The 17975-nt window shown below is 37.3% G+C and overlaps 1 long non-coding RNA gene across 1 annotated transcript in view; it reads left to right on the top strand.

The window, feature by feature from the left end:
- The window catches only part of LOC129212336 (uncharacterized), a 33630-nt gene extending 16329 nt beyond the window's left edge, over positions 1 to 17301 (top strand). Inside the window, exons 2-7 of the long non-coding RNA XR_008579143.1 lie at positions 1633 to 1724; positions 3882 to 4013; positions 5234 to 5335; positions 6659 to 6767; positions 8104 to 8211; positions 15831 to 17301. This is a non-coding gene — a long non-coding RNA (uncharacterized LOC129212336). The remainder of the gene's footprint in view (positions 1 to 1632; positions 1725 to 3881; positions 4014 to 5233; positions 5336 to 6658; positions 6768 to 8103; positions 8212 to 15830) is intronic.
- The last annotated feature ends 674 nt before the right edge of the window (positions 17302 to 17975 follow it).

The following is a 17975-nucleotide window of genomic DNA, read 5'->3' as shown; positions in this document are numbered from 1 at the left end:
AGCAGCACAGCAGCAAACCCCAGACCTCCATTCAGTAGCTGGGCTGGCTGCGCTCACGTGCACAACCAGTGCTGCCGCTTTCAGCTGGTCTGAGGAATCACGTTTTAAAGAGAGCGAGAGCGTGGGCCGTCATGACACCGAGAGAAACGTGCGTGGAGAAGCCTGTGAGCAGTTTCTTGGATCCAGCTGATCAGTGCCTAGGCTGGCTCCCATCAGCTTAGTTCAGTCTGAAGGATCATAACATAGTATCATACTGAGCAAACAGTAGGCTGATAACTCTCACATTCTGTACCAGTAGCAAGCATTAATTTCCCATTATTTACTGATACTAATTAAATTTGTTAAGACTTCATGGTAGAAGTACAGACATTTAGAGGCAAAAGTGAGAAAGACAGTTCATATGGCTTCAGCTTTATATGGTTTACAGCTCCAGAACAAAGGGGAAAAGGCAGTGGTTTTTTACAGTAGGTGACAGGGAGAGTAGACAGATGTGTGAATGATAATTAAATAAGCACTGTAAGGCACTGTGGGAAAGATCTAATGAGAGTATGTTAAAGATATCATATTTAGATACAATTCAATATATTTGATAATGGGAACAGGTACTTCATGAGCCTGCTATGATGCAATATTCTCCAAGATTTGCCTCCTACATTACCATACAGATATAGACAGGGTATGTTTGTTTCATGGGAGACTTTTAATCAAATTTTCCAAGACCATTTGCCTTAAAATTTAGATAGGGTTGCCTGAAGTCGTTTGGCTAAAGCCCTTTTAAGACATGTATTTTGAAGTGTGTTGATTTTTTTTTTCTGAGATATTATTTAAAAAGTAAAAGTGACTGTGTTTTCAATACAGTATATTGGAAAACAAAGGGATTCTGTCATTTGGAGAATATCGGTCTCTTGTCTCCATGAAGTGCATTAGAGATCATAGCAAAGTGAACACTTAAAAGATCATCAGCTTGACACTGTCAAGAAAATTATTTTAAATTTTTGCTTGAACTTGTCCCCGCAAGGGTCTCTCTCTGCCTGTGCCCCTCTTTTTGTTTGTGAAACCTACAGCTGTGGTGCTTCACTTGTGTTGAAAACCGTAAAAACACCAACAAAGAAAAAAAGGCAAATCAAAAACATTGAAGGAGAGTACAAAATAGCTGCTATTCTGTTCCCTGGGCTCTCTGCTTAAGAGCTCTATTCACTTAAAACATTTTCCAGCTTCTGAAACACTTGATTAAAGTCAATTGGGAAAAAGATAAGCCCTTAAAAGTGCTAATTTGTGACTCAGAAAACTTGAATAAGTCTAAATATGAAATTCTCTTTTGCTCTGTATTCACGATTATGGAGCTTGTTTGGAGAACATTTTAATATTTCTTTGCACATTCTCTGTGCCTACCTCTGCTTTGTGTTGTTTATTTTTTAAGGCATTCATTAGTACAGTGTTGCAGTTCAGCTATGAGCTCCCCCAACCTCCTTTCAATCTCTTGAGGTTTTAGAAAATCTCCTTCAGATTAGAAGCCAGGTGTTTCTTTTCCGTTGTCTTTCTCTGGTCATACAAGCCCATGTGGAGTCCTTGCTTGACCTCATGTACCATTGAACTGATATTCTTGTTTAATTAATGTCCTCTCGTTCTTAGGCTGTAGTTGTGTGGATGAAGATTCGGAACAGAACTGGAACAAGTTGCACTGTGATGGACGTGTGCAAACAAGCAAGCTCTGCGCTGAGAAGGTAAGAAAGGAGGAAGCCAAGCACTAGAAGGTAACTATCTGAAGCTGTGACAGATCTAGCTGCACCTCCCAGAAGCACGTTTGCTACCATTGGAGCAGAGTGAAGTGATTTTTAGGGAACATACCCAGTGTTCATAGCTTTTTGCAAATTAAGATAGCTTATCCTTCAGTGTCTTATCCACTTCATGTAACAAACCTAATTTATTTTTCATACTGAAGGCATCCTCTACATACTCAATTCTTTCCTACTTTAAGGTTACTAAATGTTTTCTAATCTAGTAATTCCTAACTCTTCTCTCTTCTTGCAAGAACAAAATTATCACTGCATATCTTACAGATAACCCTATGCCTTGTCTCTCACACCTCCCTTCTCCAGTCAACCCCTATTTCTTGTGACATGTTTGTGAGAATCCTGATATTAACAGCAGTTACGTATTTGTCTTAAGAAGAGAATTCACTCCTTCAACTGACAGTTTCTAGTCTGCCCTTGGGCTGCTAATATAATCATGTTGTATAATACATAGACACACACAGCCTACAAGGTGAACGGCAGCAGGCTTTTGAGCACTTGGAAGCCTTTTCAAAATCTTGAAAATGAATATTTAGTTATTGGGGCCTTAGACCCTATCTTCCATCCATAAGCATATCATGCATGCATCATTTAAAATTAAAAGCTGTTTCTGAAATTATTGCTACGTTGTGCTGGTCTTGAAAAGGGTCATGTTTTTTCCCACTTGCAATTGTAATTTCAAGTGTCAAACCTGTTGCTTCAGTGTTGGTGATGGTTTCAGAAGTGCCATAAGACTTTTGACATTTTAATCCTCAGCAAAGCATTGGTGTGCCATTAATGCAGATGTGTTGACACTTGAGACTACCAGTGGCATGGATTAAAACTCTTCCAGAGTCCCTGGATTTCCTAACAAACCAATGCACACAGTACAGATAGCAACTCTACATTACCAGGTTAAAGTAAGTAGCTGCTGGACTTTTAGTGTTTTATGTCTATCTTTATATATAGATATATAAAATAAATAAAAATCATGTGTGAAATGACATATGAATTCAATCATGAACAAAAGAGCTTAGCTGTATAAAGCACAGGCATCTTCCAAAGATGCTTAAATGAACTGAAGTAGCTGATAAAAGCTGTTAATAAATGAATCCTTCACACTAGTGTCAAATAACAAACACTTATATGATACAGGGACAAATAAAAATATAACTCTGGATGATATTAAATTTATATTCATAAATTAATTCCAAAGGTTATCTGTATATGACAGCATTTCTGTTTGGTTTTAATAGTGCATATTTAGGTTCCTGTTCTGTAATATTTTCATTGATAAAATACAGGACACAAGAAAGAATCAATTACTTGAGGGTGTTATTGGACAAAGGAGGATGCTGAATGACATCACTTTTAGTGAAAGACACTAATGGGGCATTATGGAGTATAAAAAAGAAGTATCGAGGAGCAATCAGTATTTCAGAGGATTAGGTCCCTCTGCTAATCTGATTAACAGGTTGAAAGCCTTTTCAGAAATATGCAGTTTCTTTAGACTGGGAAATCAGGGTAGCTAACTTGCCTCATTTTTATTCCCATGGTCGTACTACACTGTTCAAAGAGCTGACCTTTGTAGAAAATCAGCCCATTAATTGTGTTATGATAGCTAGAAGAGGAGAGTAATTACTTAACACCTTAAAATAATGAGGAAAGCAAGCATCTCAAAATATAAAATAAAATAAAAAATCTCTATGACCTCCCTCCACTAAGAGGTAGCACAGAACCAGGCAACAAAAGCACAGATTAATGGGCTACCACAGTTTAAAGAACACCAAGAAACTGCTCTGGAAGAAAAGAAAGGAACAGAAGGACTTCTGTAAGTGAGAATACAGGTTGAAAAGCATAACAGCAACAAAGAAATAGATTCATAATCAAACAACAGTAATAAGAAGTTACATATATGAAACAATCAGAACTGTTATGTAGCGTAGTTTTAGGCAGATACTTGCATGTTTGTTTTTCTGCTTTTAAAATAAAAAGTTAAACTCCATTGAGCATACTCTGATATTGCACATTGGTTTCTTTTGTCTCAGTAAAGACTCTGAGTGTATTGACATGATCATTAATAAAGTGGTGATGTAAAATATGTTACAGATTAAAAGGCCCAATTTGGCAAAGGACAAAGAATGCTCAGGTACAGATTCATCCCCTCTAACCGCACAGGTTAGGAGCCTACTCAGCCTCCACTCGCTATATAATCAATGAAGAGACAGACATCTCCAGAAGGTAATTCAGGCCTCTCTAGAGAGTGATTTGTCTTATCATAGATCTGAATCAACCTCTAAAGTTTTCTACGTCTCTTAACTTACTGTATATGGAGTGTAAGGTCACTAAGATATTAACTTTGGGCTTCAGCTCTGTTTGGGCAAATACAAGGCCTAGGAAGTTACAAAGCCTGCTAAATTATAGCACAGGCAAATGTGATTTCATTCAAATGTGTAATTTGTAGATTGCAATGCTGTGTTAGATTGCCTCATTAATTCTAGTGATGGACTAAACTCTGAATACCTTGCATTGTATAATCATTTGTTTCATGGCAAAAGTAATTGTCCTGTAAATGCCCAGAGTTATTCTTCTTTTACTAAGAAATGCCACCTAATGCATGTGCTGCAATTTTGTGGTCTGGTTAAAGGCATATTCTGCAGTGAAAGTGGCTTATTTAGGTAAACACTCTGGATTTGCAGGTTCCTCTGCCAAATGGTACCACTCAAAACGTAGATGGATGAAAGGCCTGACAGAGGTTACAACTGAAAGGAGTACCATTGAGGTGCAGCTTCTGATGCGAAAGATATTCTGCCAGTCCCACAAAATCACTATTCCAGAGCAGATTTCCTTCTTTTTGCAAAGTATCGAGTCACAACTCCTCTCTGGCCCACACATCTTTTCTGCTTGTAGTTAAGGGCAGGTATGAATGGGGAATTGAGCTCATCTGTATGAGTGTTAATGATTCAAATTAGTTGAGGCATTTACTAAAATTTACTAATATCTTTTGTTTGTTTATTTAAAGATGAATTGAACTTTAAATGACTTGGAAAAAGTAGTACTCAGTTAATACAAGCAGGAAATATGCCATAGATTTTCCTATTTTTACCTGTCACTTAAATAAATGCATATTGGCCAGTAATACTTTAAGCAACATGAACCTTTGTCATTAGTACTGTCTTTGCTTTCAGCCCCAGGAAAATATTGTGTATGGTGCAAAATACAATGTTTTAGCATATATTTACAATTCTTACGCTGGCCTCTTAGGGGAATTTTTAAGTAATCAGGATCCAGTCAAATGTTTGGTGTTGGATGAGGCACTCAACACGCATGTATGCCTGAGTCTGTCCTATCTGGAGTTTCCTAAAATCTGAGTTTCCTTTTCCCGTACAATGCATTGCAATAATAAACTTAAAACCAACTAGAATAGTGATGTTCAAAACCTCTCTGTTGTGTCTTTCCAGTGTGATACAATACTCCCACTACGAAAAATGCTGTGTGGTTTCCTATTCCTCCTCTTTCAGTGCTTTTGGACAACTGATGCATGTCAGCTGTGTTCAAGAACTGTAAGTATAATATTTACTACTGCCAATGAATAAAGAGTATGTGGAAAAAGATGAATGTAATAATGGTAAACCTACCTATGTTTAATCCGAGGAAAATGTATCTCCCTTGCTATATGTGAAACAAGTTTTTACACTGGAGACTACTATGCCACAAAGATGGTCCTTGTCTGATCTTGCTCGTTTTCTCCTATTTAGACCAGCCGGAAGATTGAATGCACTTCCTCAGTATTCAGACATGACAATCCCTAGTAATTAGCTGTCCCAGAGCTAGATTATTAGTAAGCTATAAAAAAGTCTCTAATTTCCATCAACAAATACAGTTTCCAGTCATTACAGTCTGCAAGAATAGCGTCAATTTATTTGAGATTTTCCTTTCCTAAGCATCAGTAGGAAGAGTTATTCCCATATGAATTTAGAAGGATGATTAGAAAGAGACTTTTTCAAGATGGCTTTAAAATGAAACAGCCAGACATAAGAATGTAAATCATGTTCTATGGGAAGAAAAAAAAAAAAAATAGATCAGGCTAAGAATGCAAATCATATTCAAGGGGAAAATTCAGATCAATATTAGAATCTGCCTTGTGTGACTGCAGTAGCATAAAATTATCTGCTGAGCTGCCTGTAAAAATGACAGTAGAGAGAAGAAAAAGATTTCAAGCAAAAGATGGCCTGCTGATAATTTGGCACAATTAAGCTAAATTGTAACCCAAATTGGGGGTAAAATATTATATGAAAACAGATGCAGAATACTTGTGGAAAATGTCAGGTACATTCTTATTTCATTGTTACAGCGAGATGGAATATGAAATATCTGAAAGGAGGGGAAAATTACTCGACTGGTATTGAATTCCTAGGCAATAGAAGCCTGATTCTCCAGTGCTCAATTAGGAAACAAGTCACTGATCTCATTTTTCCAATATAGTGTCTCTCTTCGAAAGAGAGATCCCAAACTTTGGTAGATATATTCTGGGGAAAATTAATTTAGGAAAGATAATCATTATGATTCACAACATTACCTAGAATTGTTAAGGTTTTTTGGAACATTTAGAATAATAGGTATTAAACCAAACCAACCAACCAACCAATCATACAAACAAAACCCTAGCTACTTCAGCTTTAGTTTTCCGAACTGAAACAGAAGTCACTGACTTCAGCATTCACAGACTTCTTCTCAGGATCCAGTTTCTGCAGATCCTACACAGTTCCTCAGATTTCAGAGGATATTTTTTCTGTGGATGGAGGATCCTACAAGTCTGAGAGCCTTAGCTCCCATTTCCTTGATGATCTTGATGATGCCTTTTTTTTTTTTTTATTCATTGTCAGACACCAGATCTTTCTAATCCCAGTGCAAGATTTCATGGTCAAATTCCTTGCTTTAGAGCTGGGCTCTGACCTCCTCCAGCTATCTGCACAACATGATCTCTCTGAACAGGTAAGTCTCCCTCATTCTGGAGTAAAATATGTGATGGCACATCCTGAAGTTGTAAATGTGCTGAAATTAAGATAGTGCTGTGAAACATTTGCTGAGTCAGCATTTTCTGAGCACCTTGTTGTGAGTTTTTTTGAAAATTTGTGAACAAGTATAATGATAGGAGCTGCTATGTTTAGGCAGTTTTGAAAGTTGTACAGTTTCAAATAGGAGACAAGATTTTAAAAATATTTGTCTAAAATTTATTAGAAATGCTGTTTAAAATTATCTATGTGAATAGAGTAGAATAAATAATTTGTTTAGTAATGTAGATGAAAAAAGAAGGTTGTTCTTCTTCTTAAATATCCATTGAGAGGTCCTTGATTTTAACATTTTAACATTACGATAGTAATGTATTAATAGAAAAAGATTATCATGGCCTGTTCTGTGCAAGCATTCTGTGGTTGCTAGACAATTTTCTTCACTAATGACTAGTGAAAAATCATGGTCACATGGATTCATACGTATGCAGATCCTCCTTGTACAAGTTGAGTGTCTGAATTAAGAAATATGATTTCCAATTTCTCTTTCATAGAAAATATTCAGATTCCATTGTTTAATAAAGCATATGACAAAACTAAGTAGCAGGAGGTTACTTTTGATGGTTTGAATATTTTGTTAAAAGCAGGATGGTTAAAAATGTATTTTGTTGAGCAAAAGGGTGAGTTTTGCAATGACTTTCATGCACTATATGTGATGCATCAAGCAGTGAGCCATAGTACAAGGAAAGGGAAATTAAGAATGTCTAGCACCTCTGCAATTCCCCACTGCTGCTGAACGATCACTAAGGATGGGCCTACAAATTTGCTGGAGCAATTATTTAAAACGTCAGCTACAGGCTTAGAATGAAAAAACCCCACACTTTAAAAAGCTGATTTTGCTTCATAGCATATTGCCACTCTTTTTCCTTGTTTACTTGGAGACTGATACACTTGGAAATCTCTGGCTATGGCATGTGCAGGGCACGGTGGGAGGGTGGTAGGGAGCACAGAGAGTCCCCTATCTTTCCTTGCCAGACCTTTGCTTTTAGAAGACAGAGAGATGCAAATGAGCATAACTGGGAAAGTGACTTATTCACGGAGAGCTGCATATAACCATAGACTTTGGAAATATGGTGCGTGTGAAAGATGTGGTCATCTAAGACTAGTCTTCACACCTGTCCTTAGAGAATCATAAAGATTGCCTCAAACAAACCTCGTTTAATTTCTCTATATTGAAAATAAAGACTGAAATGGACGTTTGGATAAATGAACCTAGGGAGAGCTGATAGGTGATTTTGTTTAAATTCTTTTGATTGCAGCAGAAATCAAATGTATTTTGCTGGAGGGTGACTTACCAAGCAAAGCACATTAAATCACTCTGCTTCCAAGGGAGAGTGAAGCAGCAGATATATATCCATGCTGGAGAGGTAAGATGTCTGTTACATGCTCATTACACATATTTATGTCTCAGCTGCAAACTGAAAAGTATTCATGAATTTTATATATTTTGAAAGTGTTTCCAGGTATGCCTTTAGCTTTTCAGTTAAGTCTGATCTTGTACAAACTGCAAATTCCCTCTATGCCTGCTATACTGTTTAATTTTTCACCCATCAAGAAGTTGTGGGAGTTTCATTGCAAGACAGTAGTATAGAGATGGCAAGATGCAACCAAGCATAATAAAGGGTACATATTCTGTGCTAATGGCACAAACGGTGACTGTCAGGTCTTACAACACGAGCCCTGGAAAGTGTGTGATCTGGTTTTGTTTAAATTGACAACATCTTTGTAGGTTCACATTTTATATAAATGTTGCAGGACTTACTGGCTTGTGTTGTCTTGTCTTGTTCCATGGCTGTTAGTCTCCAGCAGACCTTTAACAAGAAAGCTGCCACATGATCTGCATTTTCACTTTGAGGAAAGTTTTACTTTAGATTAGCAGTACTGATGCAGAAAGGATGGGAACCACCTTATTTGGGTCAAATTTGCCTTAGGTCTCCTGCCTTGGACACGTCTGTTGTTTGGACACAGATCCATGCTCAGACACACATGTGTAGCTGTCCTGGCTTCAGCTGGGATAGTTAAATTTCTTCCTAGCAGCTGCTATAATGCTCTGTTTTGGATTTAGGATGACAATAACGTTGGTAATACTCTAATATTTTAGTTGTTGCCAAGCAGTCAAGGACTTCTCAGCTTCTCATTCTGGCCTGCCAACGAGAAGGCGAGGAGCACCCAAGAAGCTGGGAGTGGACACAGCCAGGACAGCTGACCCAAACTAGCCAAAGAGATATTCCATATCATATGGTGTCATGCTCAGTATATAGCTGGAGGGTTGGCCGGGAGGCAGCATGGCTCAGGAACTAGCTGACATTGGCTTTGGGTAGTGAGAAATTGTGCATGTACTACTACTACTACTACTACTACTACTATTATTATTATTATTATTATTATTATTATTATTATTATTATTATATTATCATAGTCATCACCATCCTCCTCCTCCTCTTCGTTTTCTGTCCTATTAAACTGTCTTTATCTCAACCCATGAGTTCTACCTTTTTTCTTTTTGATTCTCTCCCCCATCCCACTGAGCAGGGGGGAGGAGTGAGCGAAGGGCTGCGTGGCTGTTTTAGCTGCCTGCCCAGTGAAGCCGCAATGGTAGCACAAACACAAACAAGCATTTACTTGTGATGTGAAGAGACTAGGAAATGCTGGGGCTGTACATTCCTGGCTACACCTTCTACTGTACGGCCCAAATGCCCGTAATGCCATTCTATTACTGCTGCCATGGTGAGAGCAAGTTGCTCAAGGCCCTGTCTCTCCCCAAGAGCAGGTTGGGAGGGTGTGTGATGGGAGGTGGGGACAGCTGAGCACTGCAATGTGGGTGCATGCTGCCTAGCATGCCTTGGAGATCATACAGAGCTTTTTTCTTCTTGGCCTTTTGTAAGTGGTATGGGAAGGAAGGACAAGATGGGCAGTAATGCTAAATTTCTGACTAAGGAATATACTTTGCTCAGTAGTCAAAATACTCATTTAGAAACCTAGGAGGAAGTGATCCTTTTCAAATCCGAAGGGGGAACTCTGTGCTATTTTTGCTATGCATTTACTGCAGCAAATACATTTAGTGAGAATGAGAAGATGCACACGTTGAGAGTAAATATGGCAGAAACAAAGACTTGTTTCAGCTTATTAACTATCTTGAGTGCTCAAGAGATTTTAATTCCTAATTGGAAATAACAGCTTCTACAGTTCTCTATCATATTAAACATTCATTTCAGGTAAATGGAAATTTTTTGTTTCTACTTGTGAGAGACATAAGAAATTTTACTAAAACAACAGGACATTTTAAAATAACCTCAAAATTTAAAATTCTGAAAACCAAAATTTGTTTCTTTGAAATAGATGAAATTTTTTTTAAGATGTAATGAAATTAATATGATTTATAAACCATACCTAGATCATGGAATTATGGGGTGTTGTTTTTTATCTTCTGAAGAAACAAGTTTTGTACAGAAAAATGTCATTGATTTCAGTGTCAGGCTGCTTCCCTCTGACTATATAGAGATGAGAGTCATATCTGCGCACTCGCACTGCTGATTATATTGTCAGTTGATGATAAAACTAACCCCTGTGCCCACTCAAAACTGTTCCTTTGCATGTGCAAATATTAGCATTGTAGCTGGCTCTTAAATAGTTAATATTATTTGTATGATCTGGTACCACCATGGTCCGTGCTGATTAGCATATTATGAAATAACTTTATGTCATTTCTCAATGTTTTCAAGTGATTAAGCCAGTGAAGAGAATCTGGAATTTAGTTTTGCTTTTCTAGACTGCAGCAATGAAAGGAATAATGAAAACATCTCCAATGGTTATACAAAAAATATTAGAAGATGTCAATCAAAGTAGTGGTAGAGCATCTGCAGGCATATAGCCACATCTTTGTGTCACTAGGAGGAAGACTTAGGTTTTAAAAATTCTCTGATGCTTCTGAAATTTGTGATGTTTTCACATTCTTCTTTCAGTCCAGAATAAGCCAGGTGTTCTGCCAACGAAGTATAGGACTATGGTCTATCAGATTTATATAAATAAGAAGAGGCTAGAACCCATGATCTTTAAAATCTTTTTGCCTGATTTTCTGTAAGTATTCAGAAGAGTAAGATTAAACTCTGTGAATGTGGGCAAATCCCACTGTATTAGCCTCAGGTTATTTGAAATCAAGGGGTCCCCCTTTCTTTACTAAGAGTACTGTGTAATATATTTACAGATGAGGTGTTACTTTGAAGTCGGGATCTTGTTTTTGATCAAAAGCATACAGCTTCCCTCATGTCTTTCAGAAAGAGACAGTAGTTATATCGCACTGGTGTGGGGTTTTTTTTAATGTTTTGGACAGGAAAAATGACATTTACATGAAACAGTAACCTGGGGAATGTATGAGATAAGACAATTTCAACTTTGAGTTGAGAGAAAGTCTCACAAGCAGACTTTAAATCAACCAGAAGTAAGAGCATGTCATACTCACTTTGCCTCCCTTACCTGTTATTAATTAAAGTACTGATAAAGGAGGTCTGTCAACATTAATATGATGAAAAGTAAAACGTGTTTAAAATTTTCTAGATGAAAGTACTGTTAATAAGTATTACAGAAAAAAAGGGTTTGAGTAAATGCTCTTAATTCAGCATGTTTGCTTAAGAAGTGTGAATATACTACAGTAGAGCTTTTCAATCCACAAAGGGAAAGGGCACAGAGACTGACAATGCAGTATTTTTTTTTGGTTCCTAAGGAGGGTAGAGAAGGCACAATACAATTACAAGGAAAACCACTTGAGTACTGGGTTGCTTAGTCTTTGTAGTCACTCAGGGCACTAACTTTATCAGGGCTGTGTATTTGGATCGATTATATTGTTTTTCTGGTGGTTTTATATTGACTGGCCATGGATTGTTATATGATTTTTTAAATGTAAACATGAATGTGTCTATCCTGGGGGCGAAAAGGGAATCTGGAAGAATAATATGCTGTGTACACACAGAAAGGAAACACCACTGAGGCATCTCTGTAAATATTTCTTTTAATAAAGAGTTTCTGGCTTATTGTACACCATGTAGTAGATCTGAATGTTGCTGATGGGCCAAGCAGTGCAGCTGCTCTTTATGGACACATAAGTTGTGTTATCTTGGCTAACAGTGGGAATAAGATGCTCTATTGCTTTATTTTTGTGGCATGTTAATGTAGCATGGACTTTTTTTTAAATGATTCTTTGAAGCAACCAAAGCTTCTTTACTGAGATGTGATAGCAGAGCTATCAAATATGTTATAGCACAAACCACATTGTAACACAAACACTGCTTTATCCAAGCATCATGTCTCTTTCAATAAGCGTTGTAATCATGAAGTGTCCATGAAACACTTGCTTTCCCAGAAAAGGGGTATTAGGAAGCTATTTACTCTGTTTGCATCAAGTCTCTTTAGGTCACCTAGGAGCTCGATATAAGCAAAACTAGTGCCATGTGGCTAGCTAGGTATTCATTGGTAAACCATAATACTTGTAGCCATCAAGGGGTCTGGACATCTGCATTATGGCAACTGCATTCCCCGTTCAAGGAAACTGAGTGCCATTGTTGGGAGCTAAGCAAGGATGTCAGTCTCAGCCCATGTCCCAACCAGCTTTGTAGCTTCTTTGGCTAAAGCTCAGGTTCCCGTATGAGCTGGCCTCCTGTTCAGATTCTGGCCTGGAGAGAAAAAGGGACAAAGAATTATGATCCACTCACATCTCTGTATGATTTATTTTTTTTTAAGTAGGAGAAAACAAAAGCATTTTCTTTTTAATATAACTTTTTTATGATTTAGTATTCTTTAAATACTGAAACCAAAATGGTAAAAGTGTATGATGCCCACCCAGTCAAGCAGCTGTTTGTTGAAAAAAGGCAAACTAATATATAATACTAGTAGAAAAGTGCAGGCAAATAAGAGAATAAGGTCCAGCTACTTAAATTTCTGGAGAAAAAATGGCTATAACCATGCAAAGAGTGCTTGGATCCTGGTCTTCCAGTTACTGTATTGTGCTGGGTAGGATTCCATGAAGTAGATTTCTGCTGGTGAAATTTCTTCAGCAGAACTGGACTATCTTGTTTTCCACAGTAATGAGTGAGCCTTATATGTTATATAAAGTTGTATAACTGGAATTTTCTTTATTGCATAATTCTCAGCCTTAAAACAAAATTATACAAAAGAACTCATAGCGTTGTGGTTTAACCTCAGCCGGCAGCTAAGCACCACACAGCTGCTTGCTCACTCCCTGAGTGGGATGGGGGAGAGAATCGGAAGATTAAAAGTGAGAAAACTCGTGGGTTGAGATACAGACAGTCTAATAGGTAAAGCAAAAGCCGTGCATGCAAGCAAAGCAAGGAATTAATTCACCACTTCCCATCAGCAGGCAGTTCAGCCATCTCCAGGAAAGTAGGGCTCCATCACGTGTAATGATTACTTGGGAAGACAAACGCTGTAACTTCAAACGTGTCCCCTCTTCTTCTTCTTCTCCCCAGCTTTATATGGTGAGCATGACATCATATGGTATCGAATGTCCCTTTGGTCAGTTGGGGTCAGCTGTCCTGGCTGTGTCTCCTCCCAGCTTCTTTACCACCTTCTTCTCCCAACTTAACATGACCTTACTCGCTGGTGAGGTGGAGTGAGAAGCAGAAGAGGCCTTGACTCTGTGTAAGCACTACTCAGCAGTAACAGAAACATGTCTATATTATCAACACTGTTTTCAGCACAAACCCAAAACATAGCCCCGTACTAGCTACTATGAAGAAAATGAATTGTATCCCAGTCAAAACCAGCACATAAAGACCTTCAGTAAGAAAAGGACAGATCACCTTTGTCACTCAAAAAGCATTTGTGCAATCTGTAAATCAAACTTCTAACTCAACTTTGCATGTTGTATGTTATCTTTACATGATACAATGTGCTCAATATTTTTTTATGCTTAAATACAATTACAAACACTTAAAATACTCAATATTCCATGTACCTTTTTAAAAACTTTGTGGGCTTCCATGATGAGTCTGACTTGAGATGGGGTTATCTCTCCGGAGCTAGGAAGCACAGCTGTGAAAGAGGATAGTTTTGGCTAACCAAAACTATCAGAGAGACCCTAGAGACCATACCCTGATTTGAATTGTAACAGCAATACTTTTTGGGTTTTTTCTGGACATTATCCCTTATGCTGACTTAACTATGGCTTCTAGCAGCCTTCCCTAGAGTATTTCTACCTCAAACTCTCCATCTGCTTCCCAGGATCATCTCCCTCTCTTCCCAGTGATTTCAGTTTTCACTTTTTGAATTCTTTGTCTTTATATCCTCTTATTCTCTGTTATCCTAACCCCATATAAATAATTAAAACAAAGAAAAAGTTTTTTCCCATTTCTGACTGGCAGCACTAACAAGATATTTCTGGTTTTTATCGTTTTACTGTGCTTCACCTGTCCTTTAAATTTTGAAATAACAACTACCAGTTGGTCTAGGTCTGTTTTGCACCTAGCTTAAGGGAGTACTGGTCTTTGTTAATTTGTAATGATACTATTATATTTTAATTTAGTTTGAATAGGAGTTTCATCATCTTGAGTCCAAAGAACTGAATAGGAAAAAGTATCATTATTCCCAACTATAAGTGGAAATAAATAACAAATAATCTATGTTATTATTTATCTTTTTCTAAATAATCCAGGATAATAAATTGTTCTTCCATCCTAGACCATAGCCTTCCTCTGAGGGAAATAGGAAATTAAATGAGATGTCAATAATGTCAAAAATCAAGATGCAATTAAAAAGCCTGGGAGTGTAAGGTCTTGGAAATAGAGGGCCTTTGGACCTTCACTTTGTGCTTCATAAGCAGAGCACACAAACTTTCACTCCAAAGTTGTATTCACCTCTACAACTTTGTCATGCGATTTCACAGCTAAGTGAAATAGCTTTTGATATTTTCCTTTCCCACATCAATCCTCTGTCTTTGTTTTTCTTCAAATGCTGATTTCTTTATGCTTCTGGTGCCCTGAGAAGTGTACAAAAGCAAGATGCAAAAAGAAAACCTTGGAAGTATTTTAACAAAGCAGCTTTGGTGTCTCACATCCTGCCCAAATGTATGGGAATATATACAATGAAAGTACCATCTTTGCATTATTAATAGTGTTATTAACTGAATAACAGAATGCTTTATAACTTTATAACCTTCCAAAATTAATTCCAAATTGTATAAAAATTGAATTGGTATAAATCTGTACCAATTCAGTGGAGTCATATATACCAATTTTTTTCTTACTTACACCAGTGTACTACCTCATGCAATTTAGCATGAAATTTCTCTTTCAACCTCCTGTTGATCTTAAAATGAAAATCATCGAACGTCTGTCATAACTGCAGAATGGTGTATTTATATGTCCATCCATCTCTAGATAATATTTTTAAAAAGCCAATCCAAATACTTGGCGCTTCAAATGTCAATTAATCCATTGTTTGCAATTAACAGTGCAGAGTCCTATAACTGTTTAAAGAATGCATATTCGCAGGACAGCATGGCCTGTGCATGTCTGATGAGGACTGGTTATTTCTATTTGTCATGTTTGAAGTATGATATATAGTCATTTCTAAAATGTGAAAGGTTTTGGAAAAGAGACACAATGCACTTACACGAAATAGGATTAGATTTATTTTGTATAATTTCTAGTAAGTGCATTGTTACAAGATGCATACCGGAGAATGCTCGTGACCTACACACACCTTGAAAATTAGTACAAGGCAAATTAGCAGAAAGTCACAGAATTTGCCAAGGGCATTCTTTTTGGAGTGTACAGAGAATTAACAAAAGGTGTTCAGTGTAGATGCTGTATGTATAAGGTGTAAAGTCAGTCAGCATTGTTCAGTTAAAAATACCACTGTCACAGACACGTACTCTGTTCATGTCTATAGACACTCTTAAAAATTGCTGGGTTTATAAAAGAAATAAAGCTCACTTGCTATTTAAATCCATTGCTTTATTTTATTTTTATTTCAGAATTCTGAAGGTTTAAGAAGAACCAGTGTTTTGGCCCTCGGGCATTTCCCTTACCTGCTTAGGAGAGCCTACAGCCAATACTGACTTGGTTACAAATGTGAAAGCACCGTTTGTATGAATACCACAGATGCTCTTATTTCTGAGGAACGAGAAGCAATTCTATGGCCTGATTCTCGTGATGCTGATTTTTAAAACAGATCAAACATGGAAACAGCAGGGGAAAAAATCAAAGATGTATTTCCTATTTAATATAGGCTCTTGGATGGAGTAACCATCCAGAATTAGATTTCAGAAGCATGATCCCTTTTCTTTGCAGAACGAAACATTATAGACTTATGATACCAGGGGAAAAAGCTGGCTCTCCTAGTGCATGCTCTGTTGTATAAAGTACTCAGGCTGCTGATTAATCTATGGGAGTTGGTAATCATTTGACTCTGGATATTTTGTTCAAATGTTTTTTTTCAGTGATTCATGAAGCCCTTATCGGAATTCAAAAAGCACTTCATGAATCAACCAGGAGCTTAAAAAAAAAATTAGCAGTAATGAGCTCATTTCCATAGAAATAGGACTAGGCTCACTGGTGGGTCAAACTGTTTTCTGCACTTCCACTTTCCAGTATTTTCCTCAATTCTTCTATGTTTATTTCATGCATCATTATCTTCCATTTTCTGTATAACTAAACCATGCCATTTGGCTTTTTGTTCTCTAACCAGCAACTGCCACTTCAAGGTATTTCAAAATGGTGGTAAAAAATTGTCATCCATATTTCACTCAAGAAACTTTAAAATTCATTGTCATCTTGAAACTCATTATTCATGACAGTTTCCTCAATAGGTTACAAATCATAGTTTGAAGTAGTCTTGAGCAAAAATTTATAATGCACAAGCCTCTCCATTCCTGCTGGATTAGTAATGTGTTTTAATGATATTGCATTTGTATTCTTTCAGTTTTCTTTCATGAGACATCAAAGAAGCAACAGAATGTATCTTTCATATTCCAGACATACCACAATACTTCAGTGTTTTCCATTCCTTCAGATTCACTGCTAACCAAGATGAAAGCTAAGGTCTTGTGAGCAAAACCTAAGCCATCTGAAAAGAAATGGTATCCCTTTGAGGTTCTCAATTTGTTGGAAAGAGGGAATTGCTTACAGTTTTATACACCACAGCATAAGACTTGTTTTGGCAGGTTCCAGAGAAGTAATCTTGTGGTCACATTCAACAGGCCAGTGTAGAAGATCACATGCTGGTGCTGGAGATGTTCAGATTGTTTCATGGGCTCTTATCCAGGAGATGAAGAAGAAACAAGAAAAAACATTCTATGGCTTGAAATCATATACACAGAATTCCTGCTGAAGGCTATGCATATTGTTAAGGAAAAATAGAAAAGATTGTAATAATCAGAAGAGGGAACTGGCTTGTGAATGGACTGGATTTGCTTGTCCATATCTGTGTGTATGATGTAACTGTAAGCCAAGGTATAAATGTTGATGCTATTGAAATATATGTGTCTGGATATTACATTACCACTATATATACAAATGGCTAATATTCACATATGCAATGAAAAAGAGAAGCTGTTTTCAGTAGCTCAACATCGTACAATAGAAAACCTGATCCTGGTTCGTGATCCTGGAAAACAAAGCAGTTCAAATAGGAAAATAACATTCTTGAAATCCCTTATATAGAGGAAGAAAAATCTCTTCAGGAAGTACGCCACTGGAAGGGTATGCATCAGGTGAATCCACATCTGGCTCTGAAGATGAAAGACCAGTTCTGCGTGCATTAGAGTTGTAGATCTCCTAGGACGAATACTGTTGGATTACATTGTGTGATTAAGGGGAGAAGTGAACTGCATCTCTGCTGAAACTTGCGTTTGTCTCAGTTCTGGAACAGATAGAAATTGTATGCCACAACAAATGGCTTCAAAGAGGAAAACAAAAACTTGTTCTGGAAATAGACTTTCCAACAAAAGGTGGCGGAAGTGTGACCAGAAATTCTCATAGAGCAGAGACACACCATGGAGTAGGAACAGGAGGGTGAAGCATACAAGGTTCATCTCCTTTTCAGGAGCCATAGTATTTTCTAAGTGAATATTACAAGTGGCATAGTGTAAGGCACCCACTGCTTCCCTTCAGGAAAGAGA

The sequence above is a fragment of the Grus americana genome, chromosome 13, assembly GCF_028858705.1.
Source record: "Grus americana isolate bGruAme1 chromosome 13, bGruAme1.mat, whole genome shotgun sequence".
NCBI classification, from domain to species: domain Eukaryota; kingdom Metazoa; phylum Chordata; class Aves; order Gruiformes; family Gruidae; genus Grus; species Grus americana.
The sequence above is the reverse complement of the archived record's forward strand: the minus strand, read 5'-3'. Positions and strand labels throughout refer to the sequence as shown.